Source organism: Castor canadensis, chromosome 17, assembly GCF_047511655.1.
Source record: "Castor canadensis chromosome 17, mCasCan1.hap1v2, whole genome shotgun sequence".
Lineage (NCBI taxonomy): Eukaryota > Metazoa > Chordata > Mammalia > Rodentia > Castoridae > Castor > Castor canadensis.
Window position 1 is genome coordinate 39,506,390 of NC_133402.1, and position 15,980 is coordinate 39,522,369.

General features: G+C 38.1%; 1 protein-coding gene across 3 annotated transcripts in view; it reads left to right on the top strand.

Moving 5' to 3' along the window:
• The window catches only part of Itga9 (integrin subunit alpha 9), a 332,745-nt gene that overhangs the window by 178,504 nt on the left and 138,261 nt on the right, over positions 1–15,980 (top strand). The window lies entirely within an intron of this gene.

The following is a 15,980-nucleotide window of genomic DNA, read 5'->3' on the forward strand; positions in this document are numbered from 1 at the left end:
TTCAGTAAGATAATGTCTAAATCTGGTAAACCAAGGAGTAGTTTTGACAGCATGTTTTCTAGAGATATGGAAATAATCATCAAAATAAACATAAACAGACACTGGTAATAATGGTTTCCCCTTGAGAGAAGGACTCAATTTGGGAGGTGTGTGGTAGTGTGTATGGGGGGAAACTATTATTTTTTTAACAATGTAACTCTTTGGTTGAAGTTTAAATAAGAGAGAAATACTGTTCTTAGATTGGAAACATTGTCTAGGAGCCTGAGAAAATTTCTGGGAGACCAGTTCTTGCTTATTTTCCTTTTCCTGATTATGATTTAAAAAGACGATAATTTAATGATATTCCTCCATGATTTCTCCAGGTGTCTCCCAGATGTTGGCTCAGTTTTAGGTAAAGAACAATTAAGAACTAGGTTCACTTCAGGAGCTGTAGAGCCAGCTATATTGCCACAAGCTCAAATGTACACAAATGGTAAATGAATCCTCCTTCTTTGTTCCATACCCCCTGCACCTCATTCCCCCAAATCAGGCTACCTCACTTATTACCTAGACTGTGTATAACACCTATGTCACTGCATAACCCTCTCCATAACTTTCTTCTTGATAAAGTCCATTAACCTCTGTACAATGGGGCCCTTGCTTCTCTAGCATTCTCCAGTGCCACCCACATACTGCACTCCAGGCATCCTCAAACTTCCCAAGCCTTTTCTGGCATTGGGCTCTGCTGACACCTCTTCTATTAAGCTCTTCACCAGGCTTTCCTCATGGTCAGGTGTTTTAAATGTTACTTTATCAGAGAACTACACTGACTACCTAAAGTACCCTGACTTAACTACCAATTTGATTCTTTCATGACAGCTATCACACTTTACTTCATTCTCTCTCTAGAATAAAACCCAGTGAGAACAGAGATCTATTTGATCTTCTTTGCTATTGATACCAATACCCAGCATATAATGGATGTTTCATAAATGTATCTCAGTTGAAAGCCCTTCTGAAGGAACACAGTCTAGGTAATTCTGCAAAGGTTGGGCATCATCTTTCCTGGAAGATTCAACAAAGCTTTATAACTTAAAGAAATGGGCTCTGGGATCCCTCTGGAAATTCCTTCCTGATCAGAGAGTGTGGTGTGTGACTCACAGTAACTTATACCATACTATGTATGTGCATGTGAATCTACTTTTCAAAAAAAAAAAAAGATGGAAGAAATATAGCTGGTGAAAATAAAACATTGGTTTTGTTGAGAACCCCCATCTTGTCATGTTTCAAGTGAAAAGCAAGCTATTTTACTCAAATATTAATTTTTATCTGTGTTGAAAGCATAAACTTTAGATCTCCATTGTGCTGGAAATTGTCAGCCTTGGTTCCTCACCACCCCAGGCCACTCAGTGCCTGTGTGTGTAGTAACATACCTCCATGCCAATGAAGGCCCACTGTTTGCACAGCCTGGACATTAGGTGATACCTTCCTGGTTCAAGTGCCTAGAAGATTTAAAATGCCATTATTTACAGATCCAAGTTTAATTTTACTATCACATATAACATCTCTACAGAAGGAATGGAAAGCTGAAGGGTTAGTACTGCAAAGAGTCCCAAGACATTCTGATCTGGGGGATTCCAAATTGCATGCTTGTGGTCAGGTAGCCGTGTGGCCCAGCTGAGAAGAGGGCATTTAGAAAAGAAGGTTCCCACCTTCCATCCCTGCTTTAACAGGCATCTGCTTCTGGACAAATGCCCTTCAAAAAGGGGAGTATGGTAGAACACGTGTGAAAATCATCTAGTTTCAAGTCTCTTTGGGAAAAGCAAAAGTAAGTAGCTCAACCTTCTCACTGACCAGAGGAGAAGTCTGGTCATGTCTCTACATCTCAGCCTTCTCTCCATGGTTAATTCAAGGGCAAAGGAGAAGGGAGTCCTACCTATCAAAGTCTGGGCTTTACCCTGAAGTGACCTCTTGAATTAGCAAAGTTTCTTTTCTAGTGTAATGGTTTATATCTTTATGATTTATAGGAAAACTGTTTTTGCACTTTTCTGAAACTCATTTTAGAAGAAAACAGTGATATTTTCTCCAAAACTTTTCAAGCTGACCCAGTTTTCTCCTGCATTGTCTTGTCTCACTGAAAACTTTGTCTGGAAACAAGTGGGGGTTGGAAGGCATGTAAATAGCTGAGGGAACATGTCTGTGGCTAAGGAAGAAACATTAGCCCCACTTTTCTTGTCTTCTGAGGTGATTTAGGAAATCAAATACAAAGCACATGCTATTTTCAGTTTACCTGGGTCTGTATTTAGGGGATGTTCATTGCCCACCCATATCTTTTAGAAACACAGCCAGCATACATTCTCCTTCTCTCTGACAGCACTAGCTCCTTCATTTGAATTTATTGGTTGGTTTGGGCTTTTTTGTTTTGGGAGTTTTTTGTTTTGTTTCCTTGTCTCTTCTCATGATTGAAATAGTGACTTTTTAAAATGAAATATAGAACTACAGATTCTAGGATAAAAATCATGGAGGAGAATTTCCAGCTTTGGGAGGAGAAGGTCCCTAGAAGAAAGTTATGGTTGATATTAAAAGTTTTAGTTTGTAGAGTGACATGAAATGTGCACCCATAAAAGGTCATTCAGTCTCAGGCTAATCTCAGAAAGGCAGTGATCTGTTGATCCCAGGTGGACCAGTGCCCCTGTTTTGGTCTGTTTTGTATTGCTATAACAAAATACTTGAGACTGGGTAATTTTATAAAGAACAGAAGTTTATTTTTCTCATGATTCTAGAAGCTAGAAAGTCCAAGAGGATGGCACTGGCATCTGGTCAGGATCCTGCTGTGTCATAACATAGAGAAGGGCTTCATATGGTGAGACAGAGAAAGTATACCAGCTCAGACCTCTTATAAAGCCACTGATGCCATCATGGAGGCTCCCACTCTCATGACGTCTTCTAATCCTAATTATCTCTGACAGGCACCACCTCTAAGTACCATTAACATGTGATTTGGGGTATTAAATTTCTATTAGTCAACTTTCTGTCACATAACAAATATGTGAGATAAATCATCTTAGAAAGAAAAAAAGTCTATTTGGGCTCACAGTTTTGTGATTTTCAGTCCATGACTGAATAGCCCTCTTTCTTTGGGCCTGTGGTAGCATGGTGAGACTGTGAAATGAGAAGGCCCATTCACCTCAAGTCTGGGAACAAAAAAAGGGTGGGGCTAGGCTCCCAATATCCCCTGGAAGGACACACCCCGAATGACCTGACTTCCTCCCTAGACCTTACATCACCATCTCCCAATAGTGTCAGGGGCTGGGGACCAAGCCTTTAATACATGTGCCTTTGAGGGACACTTTACTAAACAATAGCAGTTTCTAGCTCGTAGCCTTTCTGAGCAATTAGGTCTCACTCAATTATCATAGTAGTTGAGCTGGACCATCTAAAGGCTGACTTTAGAAAGGGAAGGAGGACAGTTTTACAAACTGCAGAGTCATGTAGTAAACCAAAGGATGCCAAGACAAAACTTATCACTTGCAGGGTTTCCACAGGGGCATGAAAAAAAAATTGGCACTGTGTTTGTGTTTAGAGGAAGATTAACAGAGATCACTTCCCTGCTGTGTTTACAAAAAAGAGAACAATTTGTACAGACATTGAGATAGAAAGAATTTCACAGCTTTGATTTTTATAAAATATTTGTCTTGTATTTATTCTTGAGGATGTGATATTCTTCAGAAAGTGTTCTTGTGTATTCTTTAGAAAGTACCTCCCCTAAAGGCTCATATGTTAAAGGATCCCTTGCCAACTGACAGACTTATGAGAAGCAGTTAGGTCATAAGGGCTTTGACCTAATCAATGGGTTAATCCTTTGATGGATTCATAATTTGATGGCATTATTGGAAGGTGGTTGAAACTAGGAGGTGGGGCTTAGTTGTAGGAAGTAGGTCACAGGGGGCATGCCTTTGAGGGATACATCTTGTCCCTGGTCCCTTGTTCTCTTGCTCTGCCTCCTGTCAACCATGAGATAACTGCTTCATTCCACCATGTGCTCCCAGCCATGTTGTTCTCCCTTGCCTCACAAAAGCCCAGAATCAGTGGAACCAAGTGACCATGGACTAAAACCTATGAAACTATGAGCCAAAATAAATTCCTCCACCCTGAAGTTGTTTCTCTCAGGTATTTAGCCTTGAGATGAAAAGCTAGATGACACAGAAAAAGAAAGAAACAATGTCTGTATAACCTAATTATAAATGCCAGGCAGTGAGCCTTTTCTTTCCTCCATTTGGGCACAGACTGAAGTGGAACTGATTTCCTGGGACCACCCTACCTTCTGATAATCTGACATACAAAAGGCAATGTTGGGTTGTAGGGAAAGAAACAGAATTGGGAGGAAGAAAACTCTTATTCTCAGGTCATGGTAGTTATACAAAAAGCTTTTTTGAACTGTGCCAGTTCATGATGGCTACAGACATAAATGATACATGGCTAGTGCATCTACAAACTTATGTGAAACTATGGGAGGAACACCAGTTAAGAAGTATCACACCTATAATCCATGCAGGATGACACACTGTAGAGGCAGAGACTCTCTGTGAAGTCATATTGCCCATGAAGATATGTCATGCTCATTTTAGCAAGTCTCCTAGTTGGGTCCCTTTAGTACTCAACCTGGGACTTCACTGCCATAGCAATCCATGTCAATAATCACAGATTTTAAAGTAATATCACCAAGTTAAAAAAACTAGTCTTCCTCTACACATCACAGCTGGAATTTGAGATTCCTCCTTCCTGTTATGTCAGGAGGGAAGATTTTCTAATGCAGAATTAGGTAATAGAAATGGGTACCCCAAGGCCTGAGCACCTAGATGACTTCTTGGTTGAGGTCATTCTCAGCTAGGAGAAGTCACTAAACTGCCATTCCTGAATCACATGTCCCTAAAGGTCCCTCTGGCTCAGAGGGAAATGCAACTTAAGTTGGATTCATTGTTTTGTTTTTTCTCCTCTGGCCTGAAGGGAATGAAAAACCCAATAGCCAAATATTGTAGAACAGGATCAGCAATCCATAGCCCATAGATCAAGTCCAGCACTGCCTGTTTTTATAAATAAAGTTTTATTGGAGTACATTCATGTCCACTTCTTTACATATTGTCCATGGCTGTTTCATGGATTATTAGCATGGTGGAGTGTTTAATGCAGACTTAGTTGATAGATATTAAATCTGTTGCTGTAAACAAACCTCAAAAATTTGATATTTTGTGTACAGCATGATGTTTTGATATATGTATACATAGTGAAATGACTACTGAAGCCAAGGAAATTAATATATCCATCTTCTCACTAGTTACCTTTTTATTTCCAATATTTCAAGAGTACTTCAAATCTGGTCTCTTGGAAAATTTCCAGTATGCAATATATTATATTATTACCTAGAGTCATCATGTTGTTTTATTATATCTTTAGATTTCTTCATCCTGCATAACTATAACTGAGTATATTTGACTAGCTCCCTCTTCCCTTCTCTCACTCTCCATCCTTGGTAACCACCAAGGTTCTACTCTCTGTTTCTAGTTTTTAACCTTTTTAGATTTTAAATATAAGTGCAATCATGCAGTATTTTTTTCCCTGTGTCTGGCTTAGTTCACTTAGCATAATGTCCTCTGGGTTTATCCATGTTCTCAAAAATGGCAGTATCTTCTTTTTAAAGCTAAAAAAGGGCTGATGGAGTTGCTCAAGTAGTAGAGTGCCTTTAGCAAATGTGATGCCTGGAGTTCAAACCTCAGTACCACCAAAAACAATAAATAAATAAATTAAAAATAAAGTGCATTATTGGGCTGGCAGAATGGTAGTGTGCCTGCTTAGCAAGAGTGAGGCCCTGAGTTAAAACCCCAGTGCCAAAATGAAAAAGCTGAATAATATTCCACTATGTATACACAGACAATTCCCAACTTTCTATGGTTGGCTTATGTTTTTTTAAATTAGTGCTAGTGGGAAAGCATACCCATACAACTATTCTGGTTTGTTTTTCCCTTTCAGTATAGTATTGTGCATGATTTCAGTGTAGGTTACGCATGATATTCAACATTTTATTATTTAAAAAAAAGGCTGTTAAATGATTTGTTCAACTATAGACTAATGTTAAAGTGTTCTGAGCATGTTTAAGGCAGGGTTGGCTAAGCTATAATGTGTGATAGTTTATATGTATCAAATGCACTTTTGACTGAATATATTTTCTTTTTTCTTTTATTTATATGTGCATACAATGTTTGGGTCATTTCTCTCCACTTCCCCCTCCCCCCTCACTACCAGGTAGAAACTATTTTGCCATTATCTGTAATTTTTTTGAAGAGAGAGTATAAGCAATAATAGGAAGGACCAAGGTTTTTGCTAGTTGAGATAAGGATAGCTATACAGGGAGTTGACTCGCATTGCTTTCCTGTACATGTATGTTACCTTCTAAATTAATTCTTCTCAAACTAACCTTTTCTCTAGTTCCTGGTTCCCTTCTCCTATTGGCCTCTGTCCCTTTAAAGTATCTGCATTAGTTTCTCTGCATTGAGGGCAACAAATGCTATCTAGTCTTTTGGGTGTCTTACCTATTACTTCCAAAGTATTTCCTACTCTTTCCTGTACCAACTTTAGAGTTTGGGGTCTGATATTAAGATCCTTGATCCATTTTGAGTTAATATTTGTATAGGATGATAAACATGGATCTAGTTTCAGTTTTTTGCAGACTGCTAACCAGTTTTCCCAGCAGTTTTTGTTGAAGAGGCTGTCTTATCTCCATCGTATATTTTTAGCGCCTTTGTCAAAGACAAGTTGGTTATAGTTGTATGACTTCATATCTGGGTCCTCTATTCTGTTCCACTTGTCTTCATGTCTGTTTTTGTGCCAGTACCATGCTGTTTTTATTGTTATTGCTTTATTACATAGTTTGAAGTTGGGTATTGTGATACCTCCAGCATTATTCTTTTTACTGAGTATTGCCTTGGCTATTCGTGGCCTCTTGTGTTTCCATATAAATTTAACAGTAGATTTTTCAATCTCTTTAATGAATGTCATTGGAATTTTGATGGGAACTGCATTAAACATGTAGATTACTTTTGGGAGTATAGCCATTTTTACTATGTTGATTCTACCAATCCATGAGCATGGGAGATCTCTCCACTTTCTATAGTCTTCCTCAATCTCTTTCTTCAGAAGTTTATAGTTTTCCTTGTAGAGGTTATTCACATCCTTTGTTTACACCTAGGTATTTGATTTTTTTGAGGGTATTGTAAATGGAATTGTTTCCATATATTCTTTCTCAGTTTGTTCATTATTAGTGTATAGAAATGCTAATGATTTTTCTATGTTGATTTTATATCCTGCTATCTTGCTATAGCTGTTGATGGTATCTAGGAGCTTTTGAGTAGAGTTTTTTGGGTCTTTAAGGTATAGGATCATATCTTGACTGAATATATTTTCAATTTACAGTGGGTTTATCAGGACCTACCCCCATCATGAGTCAAAGAGAATCTATACATACCACAACTTCTTTATCTATTTACCTGTTAATAGACAGATTATTTCCATATTTTGGCAGTTGTGAATAAGGCTGTAATCATATGGGAGGGCAGCTATTTCTATGAGTTACTGATTTCATCTCCTTGGGTATGTACACAGAAGAGAATTGCTGGATTATATGGCAGTTCTATTTTTAACTTTTTAAGGAACTTCCATACTGTTTTCCATAGTGACTGTACAATTTACATTTCTACCTACAATGTAGAAACATTCGCTTTTCTCTACACCCTCACCCAATACTTGTTATCCCTTGTCTTTTTATGATCATTATCTTATGAAGTATGATTTGATCCTATTGTGATTTTGATATGCATTTCTCTGATGATATGGCTTTTTCAGCAGAAACATTGTAGGTCAAAAGGGAATAGAATGATATATTTGAAATAATGGGGAAAAAAGTTGTCAACCAAAAATACTATACTTGTAAAATTTGTCCTTCAAAAATGAAGGGGAAATAAAGGACTACTGAAAAATGTTCAGTTGAAACAAAAGAACTCTAAATAGCAACAAGAGAGCATAAGAAAGTAAGACACTTATTGGTAAAGGCAAATATATTGACTAAAACAGAATGCTGTATTACTATAAAAGTGGTAAATAAATCACTTTTAATTCTATGATAAAAGGTAATGGCTACTTAGAGATTCCAAGATGGCGGCTAGAGGTAGGAAGCAGAAAGCGAGCCTCCTATAGTGAAATCTTGGAGAGACGCTGGAGACACACTTTGCAGGCATAATCACCGAGAAAAGGCATAACTTTGACTCCTCCACATCTCCAGCCGGCGCAGAGAATCTCCACTTCACGTTAAACGGAGAACCGAGGAGGCCCCCGGGGCCGCCAGTGGCCGGCGCCCATACGGCTTGGGAAGACGCGGACCAGGTGAGCTTCGCGGTACCGCGGTTCCCCCACAGACAAGCCTGGGCCAGAGCAGCATAGCCCCCTGGACAGACTGACCTCCACCCGGGAAAAAAAGAGAAACTGAGTACTAAGCAATAAGAACAGTTAAGACACGCTGGAAAGAGGGTGGGGCGCCCTGAGCGCTGAAGATTGGGGGAAGGGAATCCTTCCCGGGACTGTAAATAAACGAGCCCAGTGGGCCGGAGAGGCTCTGGCGGGAGCGGGGCGCGCCAGCAACCAGGAGCGGGGACGCTTGTGAGAGGAGGGAAGACCCACTTCCCACGTGAACTGTAAATAAACACGCAGGCCTGACAACGCGGGGCAGTGTCGCCTTTCCCAGTGCTTGGAAAGGGAAAAGCCTGTAGCAGAGGCCCCCCCCTCCCCCGCACAGGAGAACTCTGAGCAAACAAAGCCTGTGGGACCAGGTGAGTGCTAAGCTCACCCCAGAGATCTGCATAAATAACGCAGCCAGCTACAGGCTGAGAGCAGCAGGCAGGCAAGCCACAGTTGCAGACACCACTCTCAGAACTGCCTCCAGACGCTTTTTTTTCTTTTTCTCCCTACCTTTGATGAGAGAACAACCGAATTACACCTGCAAGCCGAAAAACTTACTGAAACTATTGCATTTGAACTGGGGACACTTGGTGGGGTTTTTTTTTTTATTTTTTCTTCTGTGTGTGTGTGAGTGTAGTTTTGTTCTACTTTAAGCATCCCCTTTGATGAGACAACTACAGAACAACATCTGAGGCACCAACTCCAGGACTGGAGATTAAGACGGACATCCAAATTATTAAGACTGAAATTGCATTGCATATAAACTTGGAAGTTTTTTGGTTTTTTTTTTTTTTTTTTTAATTTCCTATTTTCCATTTTATTTTAATTCATTTTTATAAATAGATATTACTTTCATATACTTATTTTTTATTTTTTTTATCTTTGATTTTCAATCCTCTCTCTGTCTCTCTATTGTCTGTTCAGCTTACTGTCGATTAGTACACTAACACTCCCTGTTTATACCTTTGAAACTCTCTTGTCTGATACCTTGTTCTGCTTTCTCCCTCTTGTCTGTATATTTGTTTTCCCCTTTTCTTTAACTTCTTGCTTTCCATCTCAGCTCACTCTTCCTTTCTCAATATTACCATTGTTATTATTACAAGCTAGAAAATACTTAATTACACACAGTACAGGGACAGTAACAACACCAAGGACAATGACAGGAAGACAGAAAAAACAAGGAAACCAGTTTCCCCACAGCAAAAAATTAGTACAGGAACCAGAGGGGAATGAAGAGAACAGAAACTCAGAGCCAGATTCCAACAAAATGAAGATAAACTATGCCAAAGGACCCAATGAAGCCTACAAGAATAATTTAAAAGAAGACATACTACAAGTACTCAATGAGAATTTTATAGAGATGATACTGGATAGGGTCAACCAAAATGTACAGGAGACACTCAAGAAATTCCAAGACAATAAAAATAGAGAATTTGAAAAAGCAAAAGAAGAAATAAAGGAAACCATAGAAGCACTGTATAAACACCAAAGTGAAAGAGAGAACACAATGAATAAATGGATAAATGAACTCAGGACAAAAATAGACAACAATAAAGAAGAAAACAGCCAGGATATGGAAAACCTCAGAAAAAAGAACGAAACAGAACTGCAAAACAAAACGGAAAGCCAATCCAGCAGAATAGAACAAACAGAAGACAGAATCTCAGAACTTGAAGATGAAATGGTAATTAAAGGAAAAACCGAAGAACTATTAATTAAACAACTCAAGACCTGTGAAAAGAAAATGCAAGAACTCACCGACTCCATCAAAAGACCAAACTTGAGAATCATGGGCATCGAAGAAGGAGAAGAGGTGCAAGCGAAGGGAATGCGTAATATATTCAACAAAATAATAATGGAAAATTTCCCAAATCTAGAGAAAGATATTCCCATACAAATGCAAGAGGCCTCCAGGACACCAAACAGACCAGATCAAAATAGAACTACTCCACGACATATCATCATTAAAACAACAAGTTCAGAAACTAAGGAAAGAATATTGAAGGCTGCAAGAGAGAAAAAACAAGTAACATACAAAGGTAAACCCATCAAAATCACAGCAGACTTCTCAACAGAAACATTAAAAGCAAGAAGAGCGTGGGGTGAGATCTTCCGGGCACTGAATGAAAATAACTTCAACCCCAGGATACTCTACCCAGCAAAGCTATCATTCAAAATAGATGGAGCAATAAAAGTCTTCCATGATAAGCAGAAACTAAAACAATATGTGAACACAAAGCCACCATTACAAAAGATTCTGCAAGGGATCCTGCACACAGAAAGTGACACCCAACTTAACCATGAAAAGGCAGGCAGCACCAAACCACAGGATAAGAAAAAGCAAGACAGTAGAGAGTAACATCAAGTTAGGTACACACAATCAAACCTTCAAACAACTAAGATAACTAAATGGCAGGAATCACCACATACCTATCAGTACTAACACTTAATGTCAATGGACTTAATTCACCCATCAAAAGACACCGTTTGACAAAATGGATTAAAAAAGAAGATCCAACAATTTGTTGCTTACAGGAGACTCATCTCACCGACAGAAATAAGCATATGCTTAGGATGAAAGGCTGGAAGAAGATTTACCAAGCTAATGGCCCCCAAAAACAAGCAGGAGTAGCAATACTTATCTCTGACAAAGTAGACTTCAAACCTACATTGATCAAACGAGACAAAGAAGGACATTCCATACTAATAAAAGGGGAAATAGACCAAAAGGAAATAATAATCATCAATCTGTACGCACCCAATGTCAACGCACCCAATTTCATCAAACATACCCTAAAAGACCTAAAAGCATATATAAACGCCAACACAGTGGTTGTGGGAGACTTTAACACTCCATTATCATCAATAGATAGGTCATCCAAACAAAAACTCAATAAAGAAATCCAATATCTAAAATATGCAATAGATCAAGTGGACCTAGTAGATGTCTATAGAACATTTCATCCAACCTCTACACAATATACATTCTTCTCAGCAGCCCATGGAACCTTCTCCAAAATAGATCATATCCTAGGGCACAAAGCAAGCCTCAGCAAATATAAGAAAATAGAAATAATACCGTGCATACTATCTGACCACAATGCAGTAAAAGTAGAACTCAACAACAAAAGTAAAGACAAAAAACATGCAAACAGCTGGAAACTAAATAACTCATTACTTAATGAAGAATGGATCATCGATGCAATAAAAGAGGAAATTAAAAAGTTCCTAGAAGTCAATGAAAATGAAAACACAACCTACCGGAACCTATGGGACACAGCTAAGGCAGTCTTGAGAGGAAAGTTTATAGCCATGAGTGCATATATTAAAAAGATTGAAAGATCCCAAATCAATGACCTAATGATACATCTCAAACTCCTAGAAAAACAAGAACAAGCAAATCCCAAAACAAATAGAAGGAGAGAAATAATAAAAATAAGAGCTGAAATCAACAAAATAGAAACCAAAAAAACCATACAAAGAATTAATGAAACAAAAAGTTGGTTCTTTGAAAAAATAAACAAGATCGATAGACCCCTGGCAAACCTGACTAAAATGAGGAGAGAAAAAACCCAAATTAGTAGAATTAGGAATGCAAAAGGGGAGATAACAACAAACACCATGGAAATCCAGGAAATCATCAGAGACTACTTTGAGAACCTATATTCAAATAAATTTGAAAATCTAAAAGAAATGGACAGATTTCTAGATACATATGATCATCCAAAACTGAACCAAGAGGAAATTAATCACCTGAATAGACCTATAACACAAAATGAAATTGAAGCAGCAATCAAGAGTCTCCCCAAAAAGAAAAGTCCAGGACCTGATGGATTCTCTGCTGAATTCTATCAGACCTTTAAAGAAGAACTGATACCAACCCTCCTTAAACTGTTCCATGAAATAGAAAGGGAAGGAAAACTGCCAAACACATTTTATGAAGCCACTATTACACTTATCCCAAAACCAGGCAAAGACACCTCCAAAAAGGAGAACTATAGGCCAATCTCCTTAATGAACATTGATGCAAAAATCCTCAACAAAATAATGGCAAACCGAATTCAGCAACACATCAAAAAGATTATCCACCACGACCAGGTAGGCTTCATCCCAGGGATGCAGGGGTGGTTCAACATACGAAAATCAATAAACGTAATAAACCACATTAACAGAAGCAAAGACAAAAACCACTTGATCATCTCAATAGACGCAGAAAAAGCCTTTGATAAGATCCAACATCATTTCATGATAAAAGCTCTAAGAAAACTAGGAATAGAAGGAAAGTTCCTCAACATTATAAAAGCTATATATGACAAACCTACAGCCAGCATTATACTTAACGGAGAAAAATTAAAACCGTTCCCTCTAAAATCAGGAACCAGACAAGGATGCCCACTATCTCCACTCCTATTCAACATAGTACTGGAATTCCTAGCCAGAGCAATTAGGCAAGAAGAAGGAATAAAAGGAATACAAATAGGTAAAGAAACTGTCAAAATATCCCTATTTGCAGACGACATGATCCTATACCTTAAAGACCCAAAAAACTCTACTCAGAAGCTTCTAGACATCATCAATAGCTATAGCAAGGTAGCAGGATATAAAATCAACATAGAAAAATCATTAGCATTTCTATACACTAACAATGAGCAAACGGAAAAAGAATGTATGAAAACAATTCCATTTACAATAGCCTCAAAAAAAATCAAATACCTAGGTGTAAACCTAACAAAAGATGTGAAAGACCTCTACAAGGAAAACTATACACTTCTGAAGAAAGAGATTGAGGAAGACTATAGAAAGTGGAGAGATCTCCCATGCTCATGGATTGGTAGAATCAACATAGTAAAAATGTCGATACTCCCCAAAGTAATCTACATGTTTAATGCAATTCCCATCAAAATTCCAATGACATTCATTAAAGAGATTGAAAAATCTACTGTGAAATTTATATGGAAACACAAGAGGCCACGAATAGCCAAGGCAATACTCAGTCAAAAGAACAATGCAGGAGGTATCACAATACCTGACTTCAAACTATATTACAAAGCAATAACAATAAAAACAGCATGGTACTGGCACAAAAACAGACATGAAGACCAGTGGAACAGAATAGAGGATCCAGATATGAAGCCACACAACTATGAGCAACTTATCTTTGACAAAGGAGCTAAAAATATACGATGGAGAAATAGCAGCCTCTTCAACAAAAACTGTTGGGAAAACTGGTTAGCAGTCTGCAAAAAACTGAAACTAGATCCATGTATATCACCCTATACCAAGATTAACTCAAAATGGATCAAGGATCTTAATATCAGACCCCAAACTCTTAAGTTGATACAAGAAAGAGTAGGAAATACTCTGGAGTTAGTAGGTATAGGTAAAAACTTTCTCAATGAAACCCCAGCAGCACAGCAACTAAGAGATAGCATAGATAAATGGGACCTCATAAAACTAAAAAGCTTCTGTTCATCAAAAGAAATGGTCTCTAAACTGAAGAGAACACCCACAGAGTGGGAGAAAATATTTGCCAATTATACATCAGACAAAGGACTGATAACCAGAATATACAGGGAACTTAAAAAACTAAATTCTCCCAAAACTAATGAACCAATAAAGAAATGGGCATGTGAACTAAACAGAACTTTCTCAAAAGAAGAAATTCAAATGGCCAGAAAACACATGAAAAAATGCTCACCATCTCTAGCAATAAAGGAAATGCAAATTAAAACCACACTAAGATTCCACCTCACCCCTGTTAGAATAGCCATCATCAGCAACACCACCAACAACAGGTGTTGGCGAGGATGCGGGGAAAAAGGAACCCTTTTACACTGTTGGTGGGAATGTAGACTAGTACAACCACTCTGGAAAAAAATTTGGAGGCTACTTAAAAAGCTGGACATCGATCTACCATTTGATCCAGCAATACCACTCTTGGGGATATACCCAAAAGACTGTTACTCCAGAGGCACCTGCACATCCATGTTTATTGCGGCACTATTCACAATAGCCAAGTTATGGAAACAGCCAAGATGTCCCAGCACTGACGAATGGATTAAGAAAATGTGGTATCTATACACAATGGAATTTTATGCAGCCATGAAGAAGAACGAAATGTTATCATTCGCTGGTAAATGGATGGAATTGGAGAACATCATTCTGAGTGAGGTTAGCCTGGCTCAAAAGACCAAAAATCGTATGTTCTCCCTCATATGTGGACATTAGATCAAGGGCAAACACAACAAGGGGATTGAACTATGAGCACATGATAAAAGCGAGAGCACACAAGGGAGGGGTGAGGATAGGTAAGACACCTAAAAAACTAGCTAGCATTTGTTGCCCTTAACGCAGAGAAACTAAAGCAGATACCTTAAAGCAACTGAGGCCAATAGGAAAAGGGGACCAGGAACTAGAGAAAAGGTTAGATCAAAAAGAATTAACCTAGAAGGTAACACCCACACACAGGAAATCAATGTGAGTCAATGCCCTGTATAGCTATCCTTATCTCAACCAGCAAAACCCCTTGTTCCTTCCTATTATTGCTTATACTCTCTCTACAACAAAATTAGAGATAAGGGCAAAATAGTTTCTGCTGGGTATTGAGGGGGGGAGCGGGAGGGGGCGGAGTGGGTGGTAAGGGAGGGGGTGGGGGCAGGGGGGAGAAATGAACCAAGCCTTGTATGCACATATGAATAATAAAAGAAAAATGAAAAAAAAAAAAACAAAAAAACAAACAAGAAGGCCATAAATAAGAAAGAAATTAGCTAGATGGGGGGGCCAATTAAAACAGAAGTGGTTCAGGATCTTTGCCAGTGGTAAATTAAGAATATACTTTTGAAAACATGTGATTGTTTTAGACTAAATGGAAGGGGGGAGGGGGAATGGGTGGCCCAAATGTGTATACCTGTAAGTAAATGTAAAAACAATAAAATAGAATAAAAGATGTTAAAAAAAAAAAAAAAAAAAAAAAAAAAAAAAAAAATAAATAAAAGGTAAAAGACAAAAACAACTATAAATTATGCTAATGGGTGTATAATATAAGTAGTTGTAAATTAGAACATCAGTAGAATATAATGTGAAGGGGAAAGAGCAAACTGAGAGTCTTATGAAAGTAAAGTTATTATCAGCTTAAGATGGACTATTACAACTGATTTTTATGTAAGCCCCTTGGTAACCATAAAGAAAATACCTGCAGAAGTTACACAAAAGAAAAAGAGAAAGAAATCAAAACCTCTTAATACCAAAAAGAAAAGTAACACAAAAAAAGATAGCAAGGGATTAAAAGGGGAACAAAAGAACTACAAGATATACAACTGTTAACAAAAAGGCAGGAATAAATCCTTGTCACTAGTTCACTCATATGTAAATGGACTAAACTCCCCTATTAAAAGATACACGGTGACTGAATTAATTAAACACACACACATACATACATATAAGATCAACCTATATGCTATCTACAGGAAACTCATTCTAGACCAACAGTGCACATG